This window comes from Leptidea sinapis, chromosome 37 (assembly GCF_905404315.1).
Source record: "Leptidea sinapis chromosome 37, ilLepSina1.1, whole genome shotgun sequence".
Lineage (NCBI taxonomy): Eukaryota > Metazoa > Arthropoda > Insecta > Lepidoptera > Pieridae > Leptidea > Leptidea sinapis.
The window spans coordinates 9,399,744-9,426,441 of NC_066301.1; the positions used below are offsets into that span (position 1 = coordinate 9,399,744).

Here is a 26,698-nt window from a genome sequence, read left to right on the forward strand (position 1 = left end):
ATGAGAAACGGATTATTAGATTTGTGACAGCCGACACTGAATTACACGCGAATTTTAAATCGTCGAACAACAGTAATTGTGATGATGCAAGAAATTGTTGATCTCCTTTTTGTTCGGCTTATAGTCTGAGTTTTTCGTAAGTCGTCGTTATGGTGGACTTAAGCATAAGCTTAGCTCGCAGTCAAAGCGATGTTTTTTTTTATGAAATTAAGGGACAAGACGAGCAGGACGTTCAGCTGATGGTAATTGATACGCCCTGCCCATTACAATGCCGTGCCGCTCAGGATTCTTGAAACTCCAAAAATTCTGAGCGGCACTACAACTGCGCTCGTCACCTTGAGATAAGATGTTAAGTCTCATTTGCCCAGTAATTTCACTAGCTACGGCGCCCTTCAGACCGAAACACAGTAATGCTTACACATTACTGCTTCACGGCAAAAATAGGCGCCGTTGTGGTACCCATAATCTAGCCGGCATCCTGTGCAAAGGAGCCTCCCACTGGTAAAATGTTTATAGTCGTAAATACGGACTTCGACTAAACTCTCTAGATGAGTCTGATCTCAGCCTAAATGTCTCGCCCTCAACCCATTTGAGGAATTCCTTCACCCGCCCATGGTTAGCAACCGTTGCCATGTTAATTGTTTTATGATAACGATTGTTATACTCCAAAGCTCCGCGCAATACTGGGGCTTAGGATGTGACAAGATATTTCATCATTATTGCGACAGGTTCGAAATCTGGGGTGGCCTTTTTTTAACATTGATATCCTGCTTTTTATTTGTTTTTCGTTAAAGCAGCAATAGCTAAACTTAATACCATCCTTACTCTATAGTGAAATTCACTCAAATTTTCAGCTTACAATGAGATGTTAATGAGACAAATAAACAGCGCAGTCTTCGTAAAGGGGTTCCGTATAGGTAACTCTTAGAGAATTACTTCCAAATATAATAACCGAAGCAAACAATTTAAATATAAACAATATTATAGTAAAAGTAATAAAACAGAACATTGACATGTAAATATGTCAGAAGAGATTTTTGTTATCAATTTTATTATAGGCGCTTAAAATGGGTTGAGTTCACATATTATACACAAACTTGTATATTTCAAGAAATAAGATTTTTCAGATTGTTTTCTTTGTTTGTGCTGTCAGTCCAAGTTGCAACATTTCGTAATTTTTAATAAACGGAAGTATTTAGGTTTTAAATTACCGGCAAAGTGCAAAAATATATTGTATAAATAACCACATCTTTGATTTGGGTTCATTTAGAAATTGATGTTAATTTCAACTTGATTTTTCCATGTGTTTCAGACAAAAAGATTCGTGACAAACAGACAGATGGATATCGAAGAATTCCGGAATGATTAACCCTATTATTATATGCATTGCATTATTATATACACATAATGCAATGCCGCAAACGTGTTATCTTCACGGACCGTCCTTTAGATTTAAGATAGACAGTAAGAGCGCTATTTCTAACGGTTGACGGAAAGAAGTCAGATGACGGAAGCCGGATCTAGTGCGTAAACTACCATAGAAATAGTTCTACGACAACTTTGAACCGTGTTTTCATGGGTACGGATCGGACGTAGTGCGAAACGCTCTAAATATCCACCGTCAGAATTTATTAATTAAAAGTTCCTTTCACCTGAATATACAGTTTATAAATCAATCTTACATAATAATTATCAACGAACCGTCGAGAAATACACTTACACATTTAAGAAATAATCATTTAAATCAGTTAAAAATTGGCGGGGAAATAGGATAACATACATACATATAGAAAAAAGTTTGCAGCTGAATGAGGAACTTCCTTCTTTATTAAAGTCGGTTGAAAATGCAAACATGTGGAAGAAATGTAGGTTTCAGTCAAATCTAGGTTACTGCGCACATGTTTCTTAAAATATGCATAAAACTGCACCGCCTCGACCGGCCCGATTACTAGCTTACACTTCACTTTAAACTGACTAAATTGTAATAATTTAAAGCGTTTTGCTCTCAAAAGACAACCCCTAAAGCCCAGTGGTTAGTGACCCTACCTACTGAGCTTGAGGTTTCGGGTTCGAATCTCGGTAGGTGCAATCATTTATATGACGAATATGAATGTTTGTTTCCGAGACATGGATTTTATGTGTTTGTATGTTTAAGTAAGTATATTGTATTAAATATATCCTTGTCTTGTACCCATACTACTGCAGGCTATGCCTAGTTAGGGGCAAAATAATTTGTGTAAGAGTGTGTCAATATTAAAAGGATTAAAAGGATTCTTTTATATATGCAAACAACTATCGGAGGACTCATAATCGTATTCAACTTTATACCCATAAGAAAAGAATTCGGAGACAGTCAGGTCTGACAATAGATGTAAATACTTTGAAATAAGAAATATTTTTGTGATTTTTAATCAACAATTTAAATTTCTATATTTTATTATATACTTCGCTTATGCTGCTTTTTGACCTTATCTTACATTTTGAGTACGATATTTCGCATCAAACTACACATAAAGTTGAACACCTGGAATACCCTGAGGTGATCCCAGTTCAAATCTAAAAATAATTTTATAGGTTAATGTTTTCTAAAAATAACGCAAAGCTTCATACAGGAATATATTATACCAACTACTGTAATCAATATTATACATGATTGAATTATTGACGCTATTGTTAACTAGCATTTATGTGATTATTCAAATATTTTTCTCCTCTTTCAAAAGTACTAAACTCGCCTATCTTTTGACGAATTGAGTAAAATATTCATCTTCTTCTTGGTCGCATTCGTCATTTCTGAAGGTCGTGTCGGCAATTCAAGGTTTTCGTAACGTGTGTCACTAAAGCTTTCCTCTCGTTTCGGTCCTCGGCCTTCCTTATTGTGGTCGTAAGTGGTAGGCCAGTGAGTATCTTGATCTGCCGACCTGGTCCGTGATCGTCTGCGTGGTTTTGAACTGAAGCGGCGGTGGGCAGAGCACATAGTTCGACAGACGGCCATTGGGGCAGTAAAGTCTTCGAATGGCGACCACGTACCGGAAGACGCAGTGTCGGTAGGCCCCCCGCAGTGGACGACTTCCGGTTGATGATGAACTTGCCTATAACTATAAGTTTGTCTAAATTACTGGGGCGTCGGGTAATGCGGCCAAAATACCGCAAGATCTTTTAATAGCATATTGTAGACAATCAAGTTCCAATGCGAAGTTGCTCCAGGATATACTTCTTTTTTCTCTTAAAAATAGTCATAAAGTCAAACAAATCTGAACTAAGATTCACCCGCCAACATGCTTGGCTAGTCACACGGTAACCCAACGAATACAAAACAAGTTATTATCAGCTCCTAGAGATAATGTTAATGTAACAATTCTCTGAATACATAACCTTTATCTCAGTGCAACGGGTATTTTTTGTTAATGTGCGGTATTGTATTCTGTTATTATGATATGTGTTTAATTTTGCCCAAACTGAATGTCTCCAAGGCATGTCTTTGTTAATATTTGGTACTTATTGATATCAGTAAATAATTGATGTGGCAGAAGAAGAATTAATACAGAAAAATGCGGTAGAAAAGAGAGCTTAGCGTAGCATGTGTAGGGTTAATCTGGGTGACAGATTAGTCCCACGAGGTAGCGTAATTGTGAAATAAATGCTATTGTTCTTTCGTTATTTCCTGTACGTATATTATCAAAGCTTTGGTTGTGCCTTGTATATACAATATATTTGGGGACTCACTCTATAAATAAAACAATTTCGAAACATAGGTAGTATCTAGTAGTTTCCTCAATATAAAAAAATATAAATTTATTTTATTTATAGTTACGAACGATACGAACATTTTAAATAATAGCTGAACTACATGTTTTCGATAACGGATACATTTTACATTTTCAAAATACGTATTTATGTTTTAAGTAATGGAAAATAAATATATAACCAGAGCCGCCACATTTCCCACCTGCATTCGTTCTGGAAGCTCGGTGCTCCTAACCGTCACCTGATTCCTGCCGCGGAATTCTACCTTCGCACGACACGCCACAAGTTAGGATATCATCCCCACCACCTGGATGTGTGGCGGTCCTCCACAGTGCGGTTGTCAAGGAAATTTCTTCCACGTACTACAAAGCTGTGGAATGGATTTCCTTGTGCGGCATTTCCGGGGCGATACGACATGAGTACCTTCAAAAAAAGCGCCTACACCTTCCTTAAAGGCCAGCAACACACCTGTGGTTCCTCTGGTGTTGCAAGAGAATCTTGGCGGCGGTGATCACTTAACACCAGGTGACCCATACGCTCGTTTGTCCTCCTTTTCCATAAAAAAAGTTAGTTTGGTCATATAGAGAGAATGGGAAAAAGTACAAAACACTCAGCGGGTCTGTTAGGTTAGGAAAATATCTTTGCAATAAACCTAATTCGTTAAATAGCTTTGAATTTCGCTTTTTACAGTAAAATCCTATTCTTTTATTAAACTTACTATTCCTTCCTATTATTTAAAGTTATTGAAAATTATTTTCTACTTTTTAGTTTGGTTTTCTATTAAAGCGTGACTTTTAGTATTTTATATTTATTTATTAATCTTAGGATTTCGGATGGTTTTTTACGTTTCAATTCAGGGGAAAATAATTCTCTAATCTGTACCCAGTCTAAGAAAACGTTTCTGTAGTAACAATAAAAAACTTCAAGCGAATTTGAGCGTAGTTACTTTGTTCTTATTTCATTTGAAGAGTCCTCAGCTTAATAACATTCCGTGACTTGCCAATTATACTTTAACCCTGATGGAACTAATTAACTTAGGATTTTGTCAGTCTAAACTTGTGTTAGTGATTATCTCAATGATTATTAAATCTATTACACTATTATTAGTACACTCTCAAAGCAAAGCTATATTACAATATTTATTATCTTACACAATAGTTGTATTACGTATTTATAATCTGGGTATATAAATATACTAAGAATATATCTTAATTTATATAAATTACGTGACACATAGTTTGTCCGCGATGGACTTCTAAACTAATGAACGGATTTTAATGGGGATTACTTCATGGAGTGCAGTTTGGTCAAACTTGAGAGATAGGATAGTTTTTATTTCGATTTGGGCCCCATGATTATTTTTATTTTGTATGGACATAATATTTTCCATGCGAGAATTTATTGACGCACGGGTTGACAGTTCCGCAGTGAAACAATTTCATTATACCAACAGGGAGCATATTTTACGAAATATTTCATGATGTTTTGAAATATTATTGGTAAATTCCTATGAAACAGTTTTTTTATTATTATCTACAGAACAACGTCTGTCGGGGCAGCTAGTATATATATAAACATAAAAGAATCTTTGAATGGGATTTACACCCACTTTAAAACGTCCGTAAAGTTTTATTTTCTCACTTAATAATAACTACAATAATTTTTATAGGCAGTCTGTCTATCTTTTATTACCTTGATATGTTTGTTTGATTTAATAATGGAATAAACTAATGAAAAAATGAAAAAATAAAAAATAATTGAACTTAGTTTTTGACCCCTTCAAATCGTCGTATTAATTTGGAACTTTGAATCAAGGACTCTAACATCTCTCATATATAAAATCTCTTATATAGATGATCCTAACCGGGATCAACTTAAAAAAAGATCATGGTATGGTTGTCACATTGTTTGTATGTAATACTCTAACCAGGTGAATCTTTATATAAAGAACACGTAAGAAAATGGAATTTCAAACATTTATCCTGTCTGCAGCTGCGTGATGGAACGTTAGAAATGGATATTCATTCATTCATACATACAGTAACATGATACATGTTTTTTTTAATGAAAATAAGGGACAAGACGAGCAGGACGTTCAGCTGATGGTAATTGATACGACCTGCCCATTACAATGCAGTGCCCCTCAGGATTCTTGAAAAACCCAAAAAATTCTGAGCGGCACTACAACTGCGCTCGTCAGCTTGAGACATAAGATGTTGTCTTATTTGCCCAGTAATTTTACTAGCTACGGCGCCCTTCAGACCAAAACACAGTAATCCTTACACATTACTGCTTCACGGCAGAAAAAGGCGCCGTTGTGGTACCCATAATCTAGCCGGCCTCCTGTGCAAAGGAGCCTCCCACTGGTAAATATTATGTAGCATGTTAGAATATTAGGTACTACTGTCCACTGACAAACGAGAAAATAACGCAATTTCGACCCAGTTATCATATCAATACGAAAATATTTTTTCCAGAAAGTTTGGTACAGTAGATTTGGGACTAAAGCACTGTCTTACATCATGAGGGTCATATTGAACAGTAAAAGTAGCAATGGGCTCTAAAGTTAGCATCCGAGTATTGAAAATTAACTCTCGAACAAAGGCGAGAAAGTTGTATGGAGTCATAAGTGAAGCGAAGGATAGAAGGCGCCCAAAGCCAAAAAAAAATAATGTGATGATGGATGATTCCATTTCAAATTGACAATAAAATTGATACTTACCCATTTTTTTCTTCTTGACCGTTCTTACTTAACTTCATGATCTCCTCTGTACCTCTTTTCAATCTATATATATATATATATAAATGAATTGCTGTTCGTTAGTCTCGCTAAAACTCGAGAACGGCTTGACCGATTTGGAAAGTTTAGGTCTTGAATTATTTGTGGAAGTCCAGAGAAGGTTTAAAAGGTGAATAATTAGGAAAATGCTGAGAATTAAATAAAAACAACAAATTTGTTTTTCCTTTAATGTGGCATACATAATTTCTATGAGAGAATTTATTGACGCACGGTTTGACAGTTCTGCTGTGAAACAATTTCATTACGACAGCAAGTTGCATATTTAACGAAGTAATTCTTGATGTTATGATATATTATTGACAAATTCATAAAAAACATTATTTTATTTATTGTTTACAGAACAACGTCTGTCGAGTCAGCTAGTTGTAATTTTTTTTTAATACGGTCAACCGCATAACAATTAGTTCTTATGTGCGAATAAGAACTCCTTGATACAGTATTTTACTTTTTATACTGGGTTCCCCAAAATAGACAACCCATTTTATATAATTAATAAATTCCCAACGAGTTAACTAAATAGGTTGTTCTCTATGGGATTATCTTCTGTACTCTTTGGGATTTAAGTAAATTATTAATCAAGTAGGTGTCTGTCAAAAATAAATTTTTAATTCATAATTTCGTGGAACGTCATTGATTTATGAGAAGTGTGTTAGTTTTCATCAATATTTTTTTTTTGCTTTGAAACATTATTCCAACATCCGTTTGAACTTTCATAGATTACTCAGTCCAACAACGTGTGTTTCGTGTAGAAACTTACTTAAGTAGCAATTCAATAGGAGAAGTTAGGCCTGCATTCCGGCGTCAGTTTAATAATAACAATAGGGGTGACGCGCCAAATCGTATAACTGCTAAGTTATGGGTTCGTCATTGGCGTGAAAATGGTTCTGAACAAAATTTGAAGAGGCCTGGACGTCGAAGAACAGTTCGTACACCAGAAAATATTGAAGGAGTTAGAATTACTTTTACGAGAAGCCCTAACGGCCGTTCCCAATATTCAGTCTATCTCCTACTTGAAATAAAAATCGTAACTATCGTTGACTTTTCTGTCCCAATAAACTTATCGACGGTTACACCTTATCCGTGCACGCTGTCTGTCAATGGGACGACGTATAGCTTACCAGCGATAAGTTTGTATGGAAATTGCAATTCACGCGTCCAAATATAAGGCGATAAGAATGACTTATCGGGTATTTTGGGACAGCTTCAGATTATTGACAGCTAATTACTGACAGTAGAAGGTAGTAATTTATCTCTATATGTAGATAGTATATTGGGAACGGCCGTTAAAGGTCTGCTAATCGATAGACCCTTATCCTAGGAATATCGAAAGGTAGCTTAGATCGAAATCTTCAACCCCAACTTCAATCTCGAAGATTACAAAGGATAATCCTACAGAGAACAATTTATTTAGTTATCTCGTAGGGAATTTATTAATAACTAGCTGACCCGACAGACGTTGTTCTGTATGTAATAAATAAAATAATGTTTTTATATAAATTTGTCAATAATATATCATAAGATCAAAAATTACTTCGTAAAATATGCACCCTGCCGTCGTAATAAAATTGTTTCACAGCAGAACTGTCAAACCGTGCGTCAATAAATTCTCTCATAGAAATTATGTATGGACACATCAAAGGAAAAACAAATTTTTTGTTTTATTTAATTCTCAGCATTTTCCTATTTATTCACCTTTTAAACCTTCTCTGGACTTCCACAAATAATTCAAGACCTAAATTTTCCAAATCGGTCTAGCCGTTCTCGAGTTTTAGCGAGACTAACGAACAGCAATTCATTTTTATATATATAGATATAAAATGAATACTCTATTATGGGGAACTCAGTAGTTAAGCTATAGCCATCCAAGTTCAAAGGGAACTTCTCTTCGCGACGTACTGAACTGCGTTCCGGAAAACTTCAAGGTGAAGCATATAAACTAAATATTTAAATAGTATTATGGAAGACATTTCAACAAATGCCCCGGAAAATGTTAGTTAGGAAAACGGGAGGTAACATTTTTCAATCGTGCGCCCCGAATTTGGGAGCGGGAGACGGTTTGGACATATTTGCTCAGAAAAAGAAAATAATTTGTTTAGAATAGTGTCTCTATCGAATGCAAATCGTTGTATTTAAATTCGTAGCGCACGATTAAGAAACCGACCCAACGGGATTATAAGGAACATAACAAAATAGTCGAATTGAAAAAGTTTGAGTGCCTATTCGTTGCTGAATTACTCTAGAGTTTCATAACGGGTGCTTTTAATTAAAAAATTCTTCGCTTCAATGAAATGAATGCGTTAAATTACGTAATATTTTCATGTCTTATCGTTTAAATGCAGCCCATTGCGCTTTTAAAATTTTAAACCGAGCTATTCAAGCATTAATTCGGAATGCTGCTGAATTTGGTTTTTGTATTTATATTTTTGGTTTTATGAAAAGATCAGAATGTTTGGTGACGTTAAAACGTATAATAATGATTATTAAATAAACTTTTATTAAATAAATTTGTGTAAATACGTTGCTAATTATATTGCCAACATTATGTTGCTTTGTAATTATTGTGGCTAACACGACGTTCAAGACCTTTCTCGTTTTCAAGGGGACATAATACAAATGTAACTTATACGCATAAAATCTAATGTAAAAATAAAGTTGCAATTACACGTGTTTTAATCCTTTAAAAATGTTTTTTATTTATATGTGTAACACTCGCGAAAATACTATTATATATTATATAGGTTGATTTACTCGATTCCATACTTAAAAATATATATGTCATGCTTTTATTTTCGATGGTGATGGTGATCGTGACAAATAAATTAAAATCGTTTATATTCGTGAGTACTTAAGCCGATTTTTTTTTCATGATACCATAAAGACGTTTTACTTTATTTATAAGCGGGACTTAATATGGTTTTTAGAATCTTTGGTTTTTTGTGTGCGTAGGTTAGCCTCAGAAACAACAAAACCGATATGAATGCGTTTCCTTGATGTGATAAGGCAAGCTCTTACATGTTAAAGTGTTGTTTCTTTCCAATCGAGAAACAAAAGTTGCTTAACCAAAAACAATTTAGCACGTATTAAATGAATGGTAACATGCAAGGTATCTATTTTTGCACGCTTTTTATTAGCTTGACCTGTATGTTTGTTTGTAACTGACTCATTTAGTAAAATTTCGTAGATTTATCGAGGACCGATGACAATACATTAATTTGGTAAAATTAATCCATCTTTCAATTTGCAAAATGAGGTTTTGTTAATTTATATAATTTTTTCATCTACCGTCGATAAAGCAGGAATTGATATTCATTTTTAAATTTTGAACCGCTATATTTTCAACTAAAGCGTTTTTATTAGTTTTTTTTTATACTACTGTTATTCTTCCTACGATTTTGTTAAACGTCTGTTAGATAGTTCAAATCTCAAGCCATTTAGCAGTTCAACTAACATTGCTCTGTGTGGATGCGTTGTTACAGAGAATTGAGTGCTTTTCTCGTAGCCCTTTCGCGCGCCACTCCATACAATTTTTATTTGTAATGAAAATTCGGCTGCATATATTAAAATCTTTACATTCCCCTTCTTTTTTCTCTAAAATTCACGGTGCCGTGGTGGGGCCGTGTTGCTTAACGTTGATAATGAATTGCCACTTCAGTTTCGCAATCATTTGGGATTCCTCCTCATTTCTGATTTAATCAAATTCGAATGAGTATATATTCCTACAAAATTTTCAGTTAAGATACTCTAGATTTTGGCATCCCTGCGTCTTAAGATATTTGGTATGACCAGATAAATAGCGGTACTCTTTGGTCACGATAATTAAGAAACATTTTTATTGTTACACAAGGACCATAGAAGTTTGTACTTAATGTTAATCCTCAGCGTTTTCCTGAGAGAATGAGACTTGAACAAAGACTTACAATATGCTAGCGTATAGCCAAACACTGCATGCAAGAGAGAAGAAAGGAAAAAAGGTAAGTGAATCTATTGATTCTGTAACCGATTTTGATTGACAAGTCGTATACAGTCCGCCACGCCTGGCTCCTTAGTATTTTGAATGTCAGACGGACGTACAACAAGATGATAGAAGTACGCAACCTGATGCAATTCTTAATTCGGTAATTTACTATATTGCAGCCAATGGAGACCACTTCGAATAAGCTTTTTATATATTTTTTATATTTATGTATTAAACTAACACACTGTAAAATTAAAAAATGTTATTTGCAATATAAAAATCTTTTTTGTTTGTTTCAGTATTTAAGCAAGACTAGGTATTATAATAGTGGAAAATCTACAATAAAAACAAAACACGACCGTAGTAATCCAAAGCCTGCGAAAGCTCTTCAGCGGAAAATATTTATGAATTACGAGAGCGCGGTTTAAATCTCAGCTGCACTTGAAATATAACCGACAACGTTGCATTTACGGAATACGAGTTGTTTACTCATGTATATATTGGTTAGAATCCTTGGGGAATGGCAGGATGTATAAAGTTTATTATGGTGGTACTAATTGGATACTTCACTGTCAATTTTCTTTATTAAAATAAGGGCCCTGCGGATAATTAATGCGCTCGTCACCTTGAGACGGCAGAAATAGGCGCCGTAGTGGTACCCATAATCTAGTCGGAATCCAGTGCAAAAGAGCCTCCTACTGGTAAAATTTAACCAAGATGGTTTAAATTCCTAGTTGGAGTAGAAAATGGAAGATGATTCATAAGTTGTTTTAGTATTTGTTATATTAGTGAAAACAGTGATATTATAAAAGACACATGCACAAAGTGACTTTCTCTTAATAGAGACGTTAACAAAATAATGTGTTAATGGACACATTCTTAGCTTAATACATCGAGTAGTTTTACTTAAAATGGAATTACTTATTAGCCTAAGTTAAGGCTAGGTTATAATGCAGGATGCCTAGAGGAAATAAAAAAAGAGGGGGAAACTATCAAATAGGTTATTAATTATTGACGACCCATATAGCCCAGTGGTTAGTGACCCTGCCTACTGAGCTAGAGGTCCCTAGTTCGAATTCCGGTAGGTGCAAACATTTTTATGATACAATAAGGATGTTTCTTTTCGAGTCATGGATATTTATATGTGGTGAAGTAAGTATTTTCTATTAAATATATCATTGTCTTGTACCCATAGTACAGGCTATGCCTAGTTTGGGGCAAGTAAATTTGTGTAAAAGTGTGTCTATATTATTATTATATGGCATATTACCTGGTGGAATGTAAAAAACCAGCCATGTTAATCAGCAGTGCCAGAGGTAGAGAGATATTCGGTGCTGACCCTTCAGATGGGAGTCATCACAGTTTGCCCCTTCCAGAATATGAGTGCGTTAGGTACATGTGTACTGATTGTAGAAACTGTCCATTTTCTACTACAACAGTAAGGTAAGTTTCTAAAGCGTAGTTTTAAAATCTATTCTCCGCGAAATAATCACGTGCGACCGCTAGTATTGTTCAACTACTTAGAAAATCGTCTATCTGCCAGTGAAAGTCTCCCCAAAATTTGTTTCAGAGAGAAAGCCCGGCACATAGACAATTTATAGAATATCGAATTTACACAATTTTTAATTATTGTATTTCTGGTTTGAATCGCATGTAAAAATCAGATCGTCAACTTGTTAATGTGCGTGGACCATACTGTAAATTTCTTCACTAGCCATTTGCAATACAAATCTTTAAAAACATTCAAGTTTCTCTCAGGAAGAATGGAACGGAATAACTGCTTAATAAAATTGTTACAAAAAAACACAAAAGTGTGAAAATAGTGAAGAAATATACTTTGAATAACAATAAATATATCATAAGCATAATATATGGCATATTAATTAGAATCCATAAACATGCAGCATGGCCTAAGTAGCCCACTCAACATAAACTCCATAAAAGTATTTTCGAATGTTTGCTTCATAAAAATAAATCAAACGGAACAAATCTTAGAAGTGTTTGCCTAGATTAATATTTGCTTAGCCTAAAACAGATCTAGGCGACCTTAATCGTCCCACACGTTTCGGCAAGGTGTTGGCATATGGTTCGTTAACAGACTTCGAGGTCAAACTGTAGATTACCTTTAGCATATCTTAATATTTAATCATGTAATTGTTACATACATACTACAAATTTACAATAACAGCTTTGTTGCCAATATTCAGTATATAAACAAGAAGGGCAAGAAATAAACGAAATACTTTGGGTTTTATTTTTTAATTGACCCAATATCGTGTCTTATCTAGAATGTACAGAACAACTATTAACAAAATCGAAACACGAAGTTTCGGTTGACGGATCGTACATTTTCCTATTACGAAAGTGTTTCGGATCCGAAGTTCGCGATGAGACATTTTGTCTTTGGTTTACCTTATTCCCAAATTCACTTGACATTTACTTTAACGTTGTTTGACATTATTATGATCGTAACTACTTTTTATGGTTATGTCTATGATTCCGAAACGAACGTCTGCACTTCTCCGTTCCGAAGTTCTTTGGTAATAGGAATTAATTCGAAGTTCGTCGTTCTTTCGTTTCGGAATCATAGACATAACCATAAAAAGTGAAGTAGTTACGATCATAATAATGTCAAACAACGTAAAAGTAAATGTTAAATATTAAAATACCGTCTTGCGAAGAATCGTATTTTAGCTATAAATCACGGTGTACGGTAAAAAATCATATCTGATGAATTATTCTGCATTTTTTCTATTCGAATTACGAATCAACTAGCAGATTAGATTTATCTCTTTTTCGCTTGCTTAATTGCATTTTCTATCCTTCTTTGACGTGTAATCATAATGTAGTGTGCTATTGCAATGTTAAATTATTCATATTGTGTGCGTTAGTGTATCATTCACAAACATCGAATGTTGTCTATAGGCCGATAGTCCCCTTTGTCGTCATACCCCCGCGCCCCTGTACCCCGCAGGCGAGGACTCAGATAAACGGTCGGTCTATAGGTACCCATCTATACTTTTAAATATCATTGTTGTAAAATTACTACTCTGTAAGAACCAGTGAACTAGCAGTCAAATTGTATTGTTTCTGCTATTAAAATAGTAAACACACACACTTTAATGATTATTAATCAATTAACACTGTGCCACGAAATACATTAGACTATCGAATCTCTCAAATGAAACACGAAATTCGGTCAAATATTCTCGTTAAAAATTACCTCACCATCAACGTTTATAAGGTTAGGTAAACAACTGGTGTGTTTGCACGCCCTTTCTAACTTGTTCGTCGATTGTTAATTGAGTGACCTACAGACAAATGATGTAATAAGGGTCTGGAGGACATTCCTATGAGGTGCGTCACTCAACGGATGTTAATATTATGCTAATTTAGACAACAGAGACGATTATCAATTAAATGTAGAGACAATGTTATAGATAATGAAGATCTTCGATGAGATATTTGAATAAATTATATGTGACGTAGTTATATCTGTAGCTCAATAAATTCCATTGAACTCCTTGTCAAACTTTCCTATTTCATAATTTTAGATTAATTCCGCTGTGCTCCAACTAAACAGACGTAGTCACAAAGTACGGCAACATGTTCTGTTATACTTTTTTTTATGGAATAGGAGGACAAACGAGCGTACCTGTTGTTAAGTGATCACCGCCGCCCACAATCTCTTGCAACACCAGAGGAATTACAGGAGCGTTGCCGGCCTTTAAGGAAGGTGTACGCGCTTTTTTTGAAGGTACCCATGTCGTATCGTCCCGAAAACACCGCACAAGGAAGCTCATTCCACAGCTTTGTAGTACGTGGAAGAAAGCACTGTGGAGGACCGCCACACATCCAGATGGTGAGGATGATATCCTAACTTGTGGTGTGTCGTGCGAAGGTGGAATTCAGCAGCAGGAATCAGGTTAAACAGCTCTTCGGAACACTCCCCGTGATAAATGCGGTAGAAGACACACAATGAAGCGACGTCTCTACGCAATACTTTGCTAATAATTGAAACTAAAATGCTGGGATGCGTAGTAAAACTTTGTAACAATAATACTACAAGAAATAAGAAACACACTGGGATCATGATATATCATCAGTAACACTGACCTGTATAAATACCACTGGACAGGTTGTTCCATATGTTTGACATCAAATCTTTGTGCCTATTTGAAGCGCCACTCTCGAGCGTCCAGAGAACTAATTTTGACGTATAATACAAATGGCTGCGAAGGAACGTAACAATACTCTGAAGTATTTTTGCATTTTGAATTAATTTCGTTCGTTTTCCGTGCTATTTATGTTTCAAGAATCATCGTAAAAAAGTACACATATTTTTTTTGTTAATAGTTTCCTACCATCGATCGATGTTTGCTGAGGTTGTCATTACTATTTTTAGTACCGCAGACTCTCGCGCCAACAGCGCCAAAATGGCGAATATCAAACAGGCACAAAAGCACTTTGACAGCCGCCTGTCCAGTGGTATATAGTAGAGGTCAGTGAACACTAAGTATTTTGTATTTTTATTAATATCAATGTAAATTAACACGAAGTGTATGTTAAAAAATTTGAAAGATGCCATTGAGTGTCACGCATACAAGCATCTATCTAATAGTTGCCGTAAATAAAAAAGCAATTGTTCTTAGGAAGTGTGGTATCTATTTAGAGCGCAGCGGAGACCAATCCTTAATCTAAGTTTATAACCTAACAAATTATTAACTAATTCTTTCAGATTTACAAGACGCCATGGCTTTAATACAATATTTTGAGTAACTCTTTTTTGAATAACACACAAGTCTTTATCATTCGCTAAGGCTTTCAGTTATTTTAAGTGAAATATAAAAATCACTAACATGTAATCTACAATTACTGCAATAATTTTACATATTAAGTCAGAATTTTCGACTTTTTTTTTTGGATAATTTTAGATGTTGTCAATAAGAATAAACTGTAAAGATTTTTTCATTTACCTTTATGTTTTTTTTTTATGAAAATAAGGTACGAGACGAGCAGCACGTTCAGCTGATTGTAATTGATACGCCCCACCCATTACAATGCAGTGCCGCTCAGGATTCTTGAAAAACACAAAAATTCTGAGCGGCACTACAATTGCGCTCGTCACCTCTAGACGTACGATGTTAATTCTCATTTGCCCAGTAATTTCACTAGCTACGGCGCCCTTCAGACCTAATCACGGTAATGTTTTCACATTACTGCTTCACGGCAGAAATAGGCGCCGTTGTGGTACCCATAATCTCCTAACAGCAATATGAACTAACAGCAATATGAACTTCAAGAAACATATTGATACGGTATGCAATAGAGCCCGATTTGTCCTCAGTCGCCTTTATCCACTTGTGTGTGGGCGAAGCAAACTTCCGCTCAAACACAAAGTGATGCTGTACAAAACCATCGTACGGCCCATACTGTCATACGCAAGCGTCGTTTTCGCGCACACCCAACCGAGCTACTTACGTCGTTTGCAAGTAGTTCAAAATAAATTCACGCGCATGGCAACCGGAGCCCCGTGGTTCATCCGAAACGTTGACCGTCACCGCGACCTAGAGCTTCCGACGATAGCTCAACACTTTAAAGAGATCTCGCGACGCTTCTTTGACAAGGCGCCTAACCATCCCAACATCTTGGTTAGGAAGGCATGCGGGTACACCACCCTTCACCATAGTCTCAACCCAATAAGACGTCCCAGACACGTAACGGTAGACCCGGATGACGACATCACCATCGCGAACGCGACACCCACACAAACACCGACACAGACACGCACACACCGCCTTCGCAGGCGTAGGCGCGGTCAACCACCGCAAACCACTCCACGGCCCACGTCCTACTTCGCTGTGAAAGCCAGAGCTGCTAACAGCACAGAGGAGGTTTTAGTCAGTATGGGGTGACACTCAAGTCCGACATATTACGCCCCGTTCCGGGGCGTAAATACGTAACCGTATTTCCTCCTCTCAAAAAAAAAAAATAAACCATAATCAAGCCGGCATCCTGTGCAAAGGTACCACTTGTAATAATAAATTTTTAAGCAAAATGACGCCTTATTCAATAAATTCTCTAAAAGCTGAATTTGAGCATATTAGAATGCGACTCGATCATTCGAGAACCTTCTAAGTTTCCACAGGTGTGGCAACTATCAGTAGTTTGAACAAAGTTTAATTAATCTTGTTGTAGAAACGTGCAACTAACACTGATGAAGGAAACCAGACACGGAACTCTCGTAAGCTCTGGCTAACAGGAGAGCAAACATACATAATAATTACCTTTGGGGTATGTAAACACTAAAAGTCATGGTAGACAAACAACAGAGGCTTCATACGCAAAGTTTGCTGAAAATATTTGATCTTTAACCCTTTCAGTTAACAAAAGAATGTTATTTATGGTCGTGAGGACCTTAAAATTAAAATAAATATAGCTCTTATTTTTCCACTATAAAATACTTAACGTTAAAATTACGTTAGATATTTTAATTAATTAATTAAATACTAAATTAAACTAGTTTTTACACGCTTGTTATTAGCTTCACTTGCATGTATGTTTGTTTGTAACCGACTCATTCGGGCTCGATTTTGATCCACTTTAAACGGTCAGACTTCGTTCAAACTTCGTAGATATATTGAGGACCGATGACAATATATTAATTTGATAAAATTATTCCATTATATAATTTGCAAAATAAGATTTTCGGTAATTTATTTAATTTTCAAGGCAGGAATTGGAGTTAATTTTAAATTTCAACCATTATCTTTAACCGATTTATCTAATATAAGGAAATTTTTGAATACCAAAGGGAATTTTTAATTTAACAATGCAAATAATAGTTTAAAAAACCTTAAAATAACGCTTTTATTAATAAACCAAACTAAAAAGTAGAAAATATTATGTTCTATTTTTTAGTTCGGTTTTCTAGAAAATTCGTGTTTTTCAGTTTCTTTTTAACTAAGTACTATTTATTTACGTTACGATTTATTAAAATTTTGACGCTTCCGTAGCGAAGACATCTCCTAAATCATTCCAAATATCTCTTTCCCGTGCCATCCGCATTCAATGGGATCCACATATTATTATTTTGCTGAAGATGTCTCTCCATCTCTTATGTGGTCTCTCTTTCTTCCTTTTTTCCTCTCGTGGTACTCACACAGAAATAATTAGTAATGGGAGTATAAGAAGGGAAACAAAATATTAGATGTACAGATAAGAATTACGGCTGCTTAAATGGCACTGGGCAGGACATAATATTTGTAGGATGGTAAATAATAGATTGAACAGAGTAGATATATAACTAGATAAAGATGATCTTAGCTGCTAAATGTTATAGAAAACTACATAAATATGGTGATTATCATTAGTCACAACAATTTAAAATTAACTATTAAACATTCAATAAGTAAAATCAAAAATTACTCGAATTTTCGAAGTATCCATCTTTTTTGTATAAGCTGAATAAAAAAAACAACTGAAAGTCGATCATCGAATGTTGCACATTTTTTTTAAGAAGAACTACTTATGTGAAAAAAGTTTCACTCAAAAATCTCAAACCATGAAGGTTCTATGTCAATTCGAAGGACCTATTACAATATGTTATGTTTTTAAAGTGATAAATGATAACCCTCACTTCTAGGATAAATACGCAAACAAAATTTGAAAAACAAAATTTCAGAGAGCACCGGGCTCTAACCAACCTCTGAAAAACCCCACGGAACGCCGGAGGTCATGGGCTCGAGTCCCGCATCGTTCATAAAATTTTGTTTTTAAAATTTTATTTGTGTACCACAATAAAACGGCAATTTCATACATTAACCCCTAATACAACACCAAGGGATATAGAATGGTAAGGATATTGTAAGCGATTCCAACTACTTATGTACTGTCATAAAGTTTGTATGAACTGTGTCTTTCCAGTATCGTTTCCCATCAATAGGTATGTTAGTTATACTTATATAATCTCAAACTACATTTCTGCCTGCATATTTGTACGAATTAAATGACACACTTTCGACACAGTAGACGTGTGTGCTTTCGGCCCAATTGTCACAGCAGTGCTTTTGTGCCTGTATTCGCCATTTTGGCGCTGTTGGCCATGTAGCGAGAGTCTGCAGTACTAAAACTAGTGATGACAACCGCAGCTAAGCAAACATCAATAGGAAAACTATTTACAAAAAAAATTGTGTAGTTTATTACGTTGATTCCTGAAGTATAAATAACATGGAAAACGAGCGAAATAATTCAAAATGCAAAAATACTTTAGAATATTGAACGCTCGTTTGCAGACATTTGTATTATACGTCAAAATTAGTTCTCTGGACGCTCGCGAGTGGCGCTTCAAATAGGCACAAAAAATTTGCTGTCAAACATATGAAAAAGCCTGTCCAGTGGTCAGTGGCAATACGAAAGTATATGTTTTTAAACTTTTAACGTAGTGCAATTTTAATATAGTTATTATTATTACGAGTACTAATACAAAAGTACCTACCTTCCAATAAGGTGAAGAATAAATAAAATAGAAACAGACGTATCTACTTATAAAAAAAATTTTACTAAATGCATATAAAATATAAATGATGACAAGTTGTAGCAGTAAACTAATTTAAATCATTTTTATCTGTCTGTCTACCTATTTTTCATGCGGATAATGGCTTACCCGAGAGATGGCTGAATGAATTAAATTTAACCAAAATAAATTAATTGAAAACTTCACTGATTGTAAGAAGCAGATGTTTGATTTTGATACGGAATACATTCATACTGCTAGGGCCGGATTAAGTAAACGCGGGGCCCGAGCAAATTATTTCAAAGAGCCCTTGATCAATATTGGAAATAGTCGGTTAACGAATGCGTCTGACGTAGATTGTATTAGTAGGAAAAGGTGTAACGTTTCAAGTTTTTGTGACATGAAGTAAACTCAATATAAATAAAGTAAAAGCCTTTTATTTCCTGCAAATCTGTGATTACAGTGATTACGTGGATTTTAACTAAATGCTTATTACTATATAAAGAAAATAAGGTAATTATTTACCTATACAAGAACCCCTGCTTAGGCGAAGGTGAAGGCCTCCTCTAAAGAAGTGGGAGGCTCCTTTGCACAGGATGCCGGATAGAATATGGGTACTACAACGGCGGATATTTCTGCCGTTGTCTGTAACATTAATGAGTAAACATTATTTATAAAACACACATTTCACATATGAGACAGGATGCTGGCTAGATAATGGGTACCACAACAGCGCCTATTCCTGCCGCGAAGCAGTAAAATGTAAACATATTATGTCTCAAAGTGAAGAGCGCGAGTGCTGCTCACAATTTTTGAGTTTTTCAAGAATCCTGAGCGGCACTGTACTGCAATGGGCAGGGCGTATTAATTCCCATCAGCTAAACGTCTTGCTCGTCTCGTCAGTTATAATAAAAAAAAACATTTATCTCTATCTTTAACTATTTGTAGCCAACAGTACCCAACTATTATTTTTTTTTTGTTATATCGTCTGCCCATCTACTTACCCTTCCACTTTGTTACCCTGCTGGTCCACCTCTCTTCTAGCACTTCTAGCTCTTCTTCACTCGAATAATTACGCTCAGGCGAGTTTGAGTGGGTTTTAATATGTAAGGCCCCTTTCGCGCGGGGCCCGTAGAAATTGCTACTTTTATAGAAATGACTAATCTGGCACTGCATACGGCTTCGACTGGTACTAAATACGTTTTCACAGAGTTGAAGCTATTTTCGATGTTAAAACTTTGAACAATTAAAACATTTTCATCACATACCAAAGTTTTATGTATACGTAAAAATACGCCAGCTCCAATAAACTTGCTGAACTGAATGGTCCTGCGTAATCAACTCTTGAACACTCGACGCTCGAGCGTTCCAATATTTGATTAACAGATTTGCCTTCACGGAAATGCAACTCCTCTGGAACTTAATTATTTTCTTCTGTAGTGACTTAATTGTTTTGGTTTTGATCGTAATTGGGGCCAGCCGGAAATTACGTCACACATTTATAGGTATGTGAGGGTAAGTAAAATGTGAGAAGAGTTATCAGCTTCATGACGTCATATGCAAAAACAAAAAAAATCTATATTTGTGTATGTCTTTAGACTAAATTTTAAATATTATTTTTATTAGCGAGTTTCCGCCTAAAAATGCATAGTATGTGAAATCACGCCGGGAAGGACTATTTCGATAAAATATGACGTGTGATATCGACAGAGGGTCGGTTAAAAATGATTCACACATTTCGTTATTTTTAACCCATATAATACTATAAATTCATAGCCCCATTCCAGTTTATTTATACGAAAATTGGATCCGTTGACAGATAGAGAAATTCCTCAATGATTGAGGTTCAATAAAAAAAGTTCGTTTGATATTAAAATATTTGGCAAGCTTTAACCTACCGTGTGTGCAAATAACTCTAATTGAGGTCGATAGGTTGATACAGAGAATGTTGTATCCAACGCAATATTATAAACAATTGTTAATACCTATCATATTATTGTTAGTAAAGATTTTTTACTTTTAGCTTATAATACTTATGTACATAGTTCCTTATAAATTATATGATACTAGCTGACCCGACAGACGTTGTTCTGTAGATAAATAAAAAAAATTGCCATTAATATTACAAAACATCAAGAATTATTTCATAGGTAACGTATGCTCCTTGTTGTCCAATGACATTGATTCACATCAGAACTGTCAAACCGTGCGTCAATGAATTCTCTCAGAGAAAATATGTCCATACAAAACAAATATTGAAATAACAAAATTTATAGGTCCCAAATCGAAATAAGAACTATCCTATCTCTCAAGTTGGACTAAACTGCACTCCATGAAGTAATCCCCATTTAAATCCGATCATTAGTTTAGGAGTCCATCGCGGACAAACAACGTGTCATGTAATTTATATATACATACTAGCTGCCCCGACAGACGTTGTTCTGTAGATAGTAAAAAAACAACTGTTTTATATTTCAAAACATCAAAAATTATTTCGTAAATATGCTCCCTGTTGTTAGAATGAAATTGTTTCACAGCGGAACTGTCAAACCGTGCGTCACTAAATTCTCTCATAGAAAATATGTCCATACAAAACAAATATTGAAAATAAAAATATTTATAGGTCCCAAATCGAAATAAGAACTATACTATCTCTCAAGTTGGACTAAACTGCACTCCATGAAGTAATCCCCATTTAAATCCGTTCATTAGTTTAGGAGCCCATCGCGGACAAACAACGTGTCATGTAATTTATGTATAGTAAGATTATGTCTTTGTTTTGCTATGGAAGAGCGGGGTCTTCTTCTATAGGACTTTTATCTTTAAAAGGAGATCACAATAGTAATATAATATGATTTTATATTTCTGCAATAAACGTAGTCTTAGTAGGCCCCCCACAAGATGGACTGACGATCTGATCAAGATTGCCGGAATACGTTTGATGAAGGCAGCGCAGGACCGATTGTCATGGCGATCTTTGGGAGAAGCCTTTATCCAGCAGTTGTTAAGTGATCACTATCGCCCACAATCTCTTGCAACACTAGAGGAATCATAGGAGCGGTGCCGGCCTATAAGGAAGGTGTACGCGCTTTTTTTGAAGGTAGCCATGTCGTATCGTCCCGAAAACACCACCAAGGAAGTTCATTCCACAGCTTTGTAGTACGTGGAAGAAAGCTCCTTGAAAACCGCACTGTGGAGGATCGCCACACATCCAGATGGTGGGGATGATATCCTAACTTGTAGCGTGTCGTGCGAAGGTGGAATTCGTTTACAGGAATCAGGTTAAACAGCTCTTCGGAACACTCCCCGTGATAAATGTGGTAGAAGACACACAATGAAGCGACATCTCTACGCAACGCCAAGTGATCCAGCCGTTCACCGAGCACTGGGTCTCCGACAATTCGAGCTGCTCTACGTTGCACGCGGTCAAATGGATCGAGCTGATACTGGGGTGCGCCAGACCAGAGATGACAGCAATGCTCCATGTGTGGCCGGATCTGCGCTTTGTAGAGCGCTAGTATGTGGGCCGGCTTGAAGTATTGCCGTGCTCTATTAATGACGCCCAGTTTCTTCGAAGCCAATTTGGCTTTGCCCTCCAGATATAGTATAGTATAGTGACTACGAAATTGGCGTCTGCTGGCTGAAATGATGATGATGGTTATGAATAAACAAAATACAATTTTTTTAGTAGATTTCTTGAAAAATATTTGAGGCAGTACACATTCATACTGGGCTAGAATATATAAAGATATAATATATAATAATAAGGCAGTTTAAGAGTACCATAAAAGGATTGATGGGATGAAGAAGCCATGAACATGTCTGGACCTTGACAAATATAAATAATATATTTACAGTTTTGATTTTTTTTCTTATTTCGAAAGAAAGGACGAACGAGCAAACATCTCACTTTATGGTATGTTATCACCGCGGTTACTCTCTTATATCACCAGAGCGTAAAGCGTCAAATTAACGAACACTTCTAATGACTGACAAATAGGGGGGGAGACGAGCAGGACTTTCAGTTGATGATAATTGATACGCCCTGCCCATGACAATGCGATGCCGTTCAGGATTCTTGAGAAACCCCAAAAATTGCGCTCGTCTCATTTTGACATAAGATGATAAGTCTCATTTGCCCTGTAATTTAACTAGCTGCGGCGCCCTACATGTCTGTAGACCGAAACACAATAATGCTTACACATTATTGCTTCACGGCGGAAAAAGGCGCCGTTGAGGAACCCATAAGCCGGCATCCTGTGCAAAGGAGCCCGACATTGTACATATGCATTCTAAACCCAAAAACACATTTTCACGTGGCGGGCGAGCATCGAACTCGGTGCTCCATGGTGAGAGACAATGGTTCAAACTTTTGTGCCACTGACCCATTACCGATTTTTTTATATAGTTTACGAAAACTAAAAATACGAATGCGAGTCAGAAGATCGACACACACTTAATCGTTCAGAAATATACCGGCTTCAGTTTTTACAGATAAGTGCATGGATTAAAGCAATGTAAATAATTTTAAGTTATGCATATGTTAATTTGTAAACAGTAGATAATTATTCTATTATATATTTTCTTGTGACTTCAAAAAGTAATCCAGTTATCCTATTTTGAGAAATAAACTGATTGAATTTATTTAAGTACCTCTATGTATTGTTGTAGAATAAACATGATAATACCAACTGACAAAATTTAATATACATAAAAAAATATATATATATAATTTTTAATTAAATATACATTTAATTAAACACTTCTTCTTCTTCAGGTGGCACCATCAGAATGAAAGAGAAAGAGAAACACTTCAAGTCAATCTACTAATATTTGCTAATATGGAAATCATAAGGGTTGAGCATGTAACTGTTATGTTGATCCTGTAGATGGCGCCCTAACTCGATAATTGAACGAACGAACATACTCTTATCAAAACTTTATGATAATGCGTCATTCGGACGTTTGGCTAAATGGTCGTAGCGAGTTCGAATCCCTCGTCGTCCATAAATTTTAGTATGTAAATTAAAATTTGTATATTTAATCCTAGAAGCGAAATCGCTATATAGCCTTTTACTGCTAGGCAACCGATGAAAACAGGCCAGGTTTATTACTTTAGTGTGCGTGACAGGCCACGTCTTACACTCGATTTATTTGTTACTGTGTGTTAGTGTGCGTGCATTGCTCAAAAAATTTTCATAAATAAAAAAAGATACATTTTGTCTAGACGTATTAATGAACCAAGTTAAAAATAATTACTTATTCAGGGTGAAATACTTAGTGCGTTTCTGTTTTTCATTATAACTTTAATGTGTTAGAAATCTATTAAAATATAATTTTATAATAAGTTTTATCTACACCGATGCTTTGAATCCTCTATTAAAGATTCTGAAATAGTTAGCTTATTGCCAACATTAAAACACCCAATGTTCTAATAACCATTACATCATCCAAATGAGTGTTGTAATGTTGTACTGAATTTCATAACAAAAACATTCCTATTTTTTTTTTCAATCCCTTCATGCTCAAACAGTTTGAACAGACAGCCACATTCTTATTGCACGATGCGTGATCTGTATGAATTTCAAAAAAAAACATTTTCGTTTACGCGCGTTCCACACTACCAGAACGTCGCGCGCCGTAAAACAAAGTAGGTTATTCGAATCCCCGCCATTTTTCTTCGATATTTTATTGTTTTGTTTACAAAATAGGAGCGATTCATTTTAAACGCTGCAAAAGAACATAATATTCAAGTGAATTTTAATTATTGCACTATACAAACTGTAACTTACTACTAAAATAAATATTTTTTTCATTAATACTTAGTTTATTTGTATATAATCAGTAATGGATGATATTAGGTTACTACTAGGACTAACTGTTTCAGAATCTTTTAGAGGATTCATATTCTGGGTAGATAAAGTCTTGTATGCAACTGTTGATAATTAGTTATTAAAACACTTACTAACACACATACTTTTTCAAATGGGTGGTAGTTTTTGAGCTTCAATAAGTGATATATCCTATTTGGAATTAAAATATGTATTTGAATTTAAATGAAAACGTTGGTGTAACAAAGTCATATTATACAGGTTTTAATAAAACATATTAATTGTATGTATATTAAAAACTTTTTAAAAATCAAAAAGGAAACAACATAAACTGTACACGAATTAATTATTACAATATATGTATTGTGACCTGTGACAATTTATTTATATTATATATTTGACATAATATATATATATATATATATATATATTTTAATAATGCATGAACTGAAATTAAATTAAACATCATTGAATTGTATTAGACTATATTAATTTTATAATTTTTATTTCTATAATTTAATTATTTCTTTTTTAAATTGTAATTATGACAATATATTAACTTTTTTTTATATCTGTAATTTAATTAAAATCAAAGTATAATGTAATTTAAGTTAAGATTGTTTGTAGATTTATTGGTAAAATGCCTGAAAATAAATGATTTATTATTTATTATTATTATAGAAGCAGCATCAACCTTCAGAACTTTAATTCACTGTTGGTGTCAAGATATTTCGTAAACATAAAAAGAACCATAAGGAATAGAAAAAGAAAAAAAAATATGAAAGACATTTAAAAAGTAATCACATGAAACACACAAAAACTCCCTAACCACATATCAGGTATGAAAAATAGATATCACTTTAAACATTAGGTAAACCCTATTAATATTCAGAAAAAAAACTACAATTTAATTATTTATCTCACTTCGAATAAGATATTACTATAGTAAAGTACGGTAGTAAACAATTCACATATTATTATTTAAAAAAAAAAAACATTTAAAACTTACTATGCAATTTAAAAACTAAAATAATAAAACAAGTTTAAACTTACCAGTCCATCTATTATTGTAAGCAAACGAAGCACTATATTACACTATGATATTCACTTTAGTCAACTTATTAATGAGTTTGTTAAGCCATTAAAGTATTTATTGTTTAACTATTCGTAATTCGCGTAAGTTCTATTCTCTATGACTGCCGGCGTGTCAGTACCGGAACGTGCGTAGGAAACCGGCTTTTTCAAATGTCTACGTACAGTTTTGCGCCTGCGCCTTGCATTGGTCCGTTTAAAATTATTAGTTCCATGTAAAGTTTGAGAATTTGACCAGGCATGTTCAAATTTTATGGGTTCATCTCGTTGTTTCAATCAAAATGATTTTGAAAAAGAAATACGAAGAAACAATTTATCATCTTGGTCCTTAAAAATAATTGAGAGCAAAATTCACAGAAATTAACATCTTATGATTAAAATGATTTGTGTTTTCTTTAGTGTTAATTCGGCCAATATTTGTCTTTAATTAAATTAATTAATGACTAATTAATGACTTTCTTAATGATACAACAGATTGGGAATGGAGCGACCGTCCTCAGGCTATTAAATAATATGTTTAATTGTAAACATAGTTTTTTGATGAAAAAAAAAAGCCCGCGGAGTTTGTTGCGCCCATTCTTCTCAGGTCTGAGGCTTTCATTTTGGAATGGGTGTTTGACTTTCAATAAGTGATGTCACTATCCTATTTTGAATACAAATATTTAAATTTGAATCAATCACTTGTATTTTCGTTTCAGGATATAGATATAATATACAAGTGGTCGCCCGGCAAACGTTGTTTTGTCATATAAATCAAG

General features: G+C 34.8%; 1 protein-coding gene across 1 annotated transcript in view; it reads right to left on the reverse strand.

The window, feature by feature from the left end:
- LOC126975746 (connectin-like) overlaps positions 1 to 26,052 on the reverse strand; it is a 104,454-nt gene extending 78,402 nt beyond the window's left edge. Inside the window, exon 1 of the mRNA XM_050823763.1 lies at positions 25,902 to 26,052. The gene's annotated coding sequence lies outside the window, so the exon portion shown is untranslated. The remainder of the gene's footprint in view (positions 1 to 25,901) is intronic.
- Between the last annotated feature and the right edge of the window lie 646 nt (positions 26,053 to 26,698).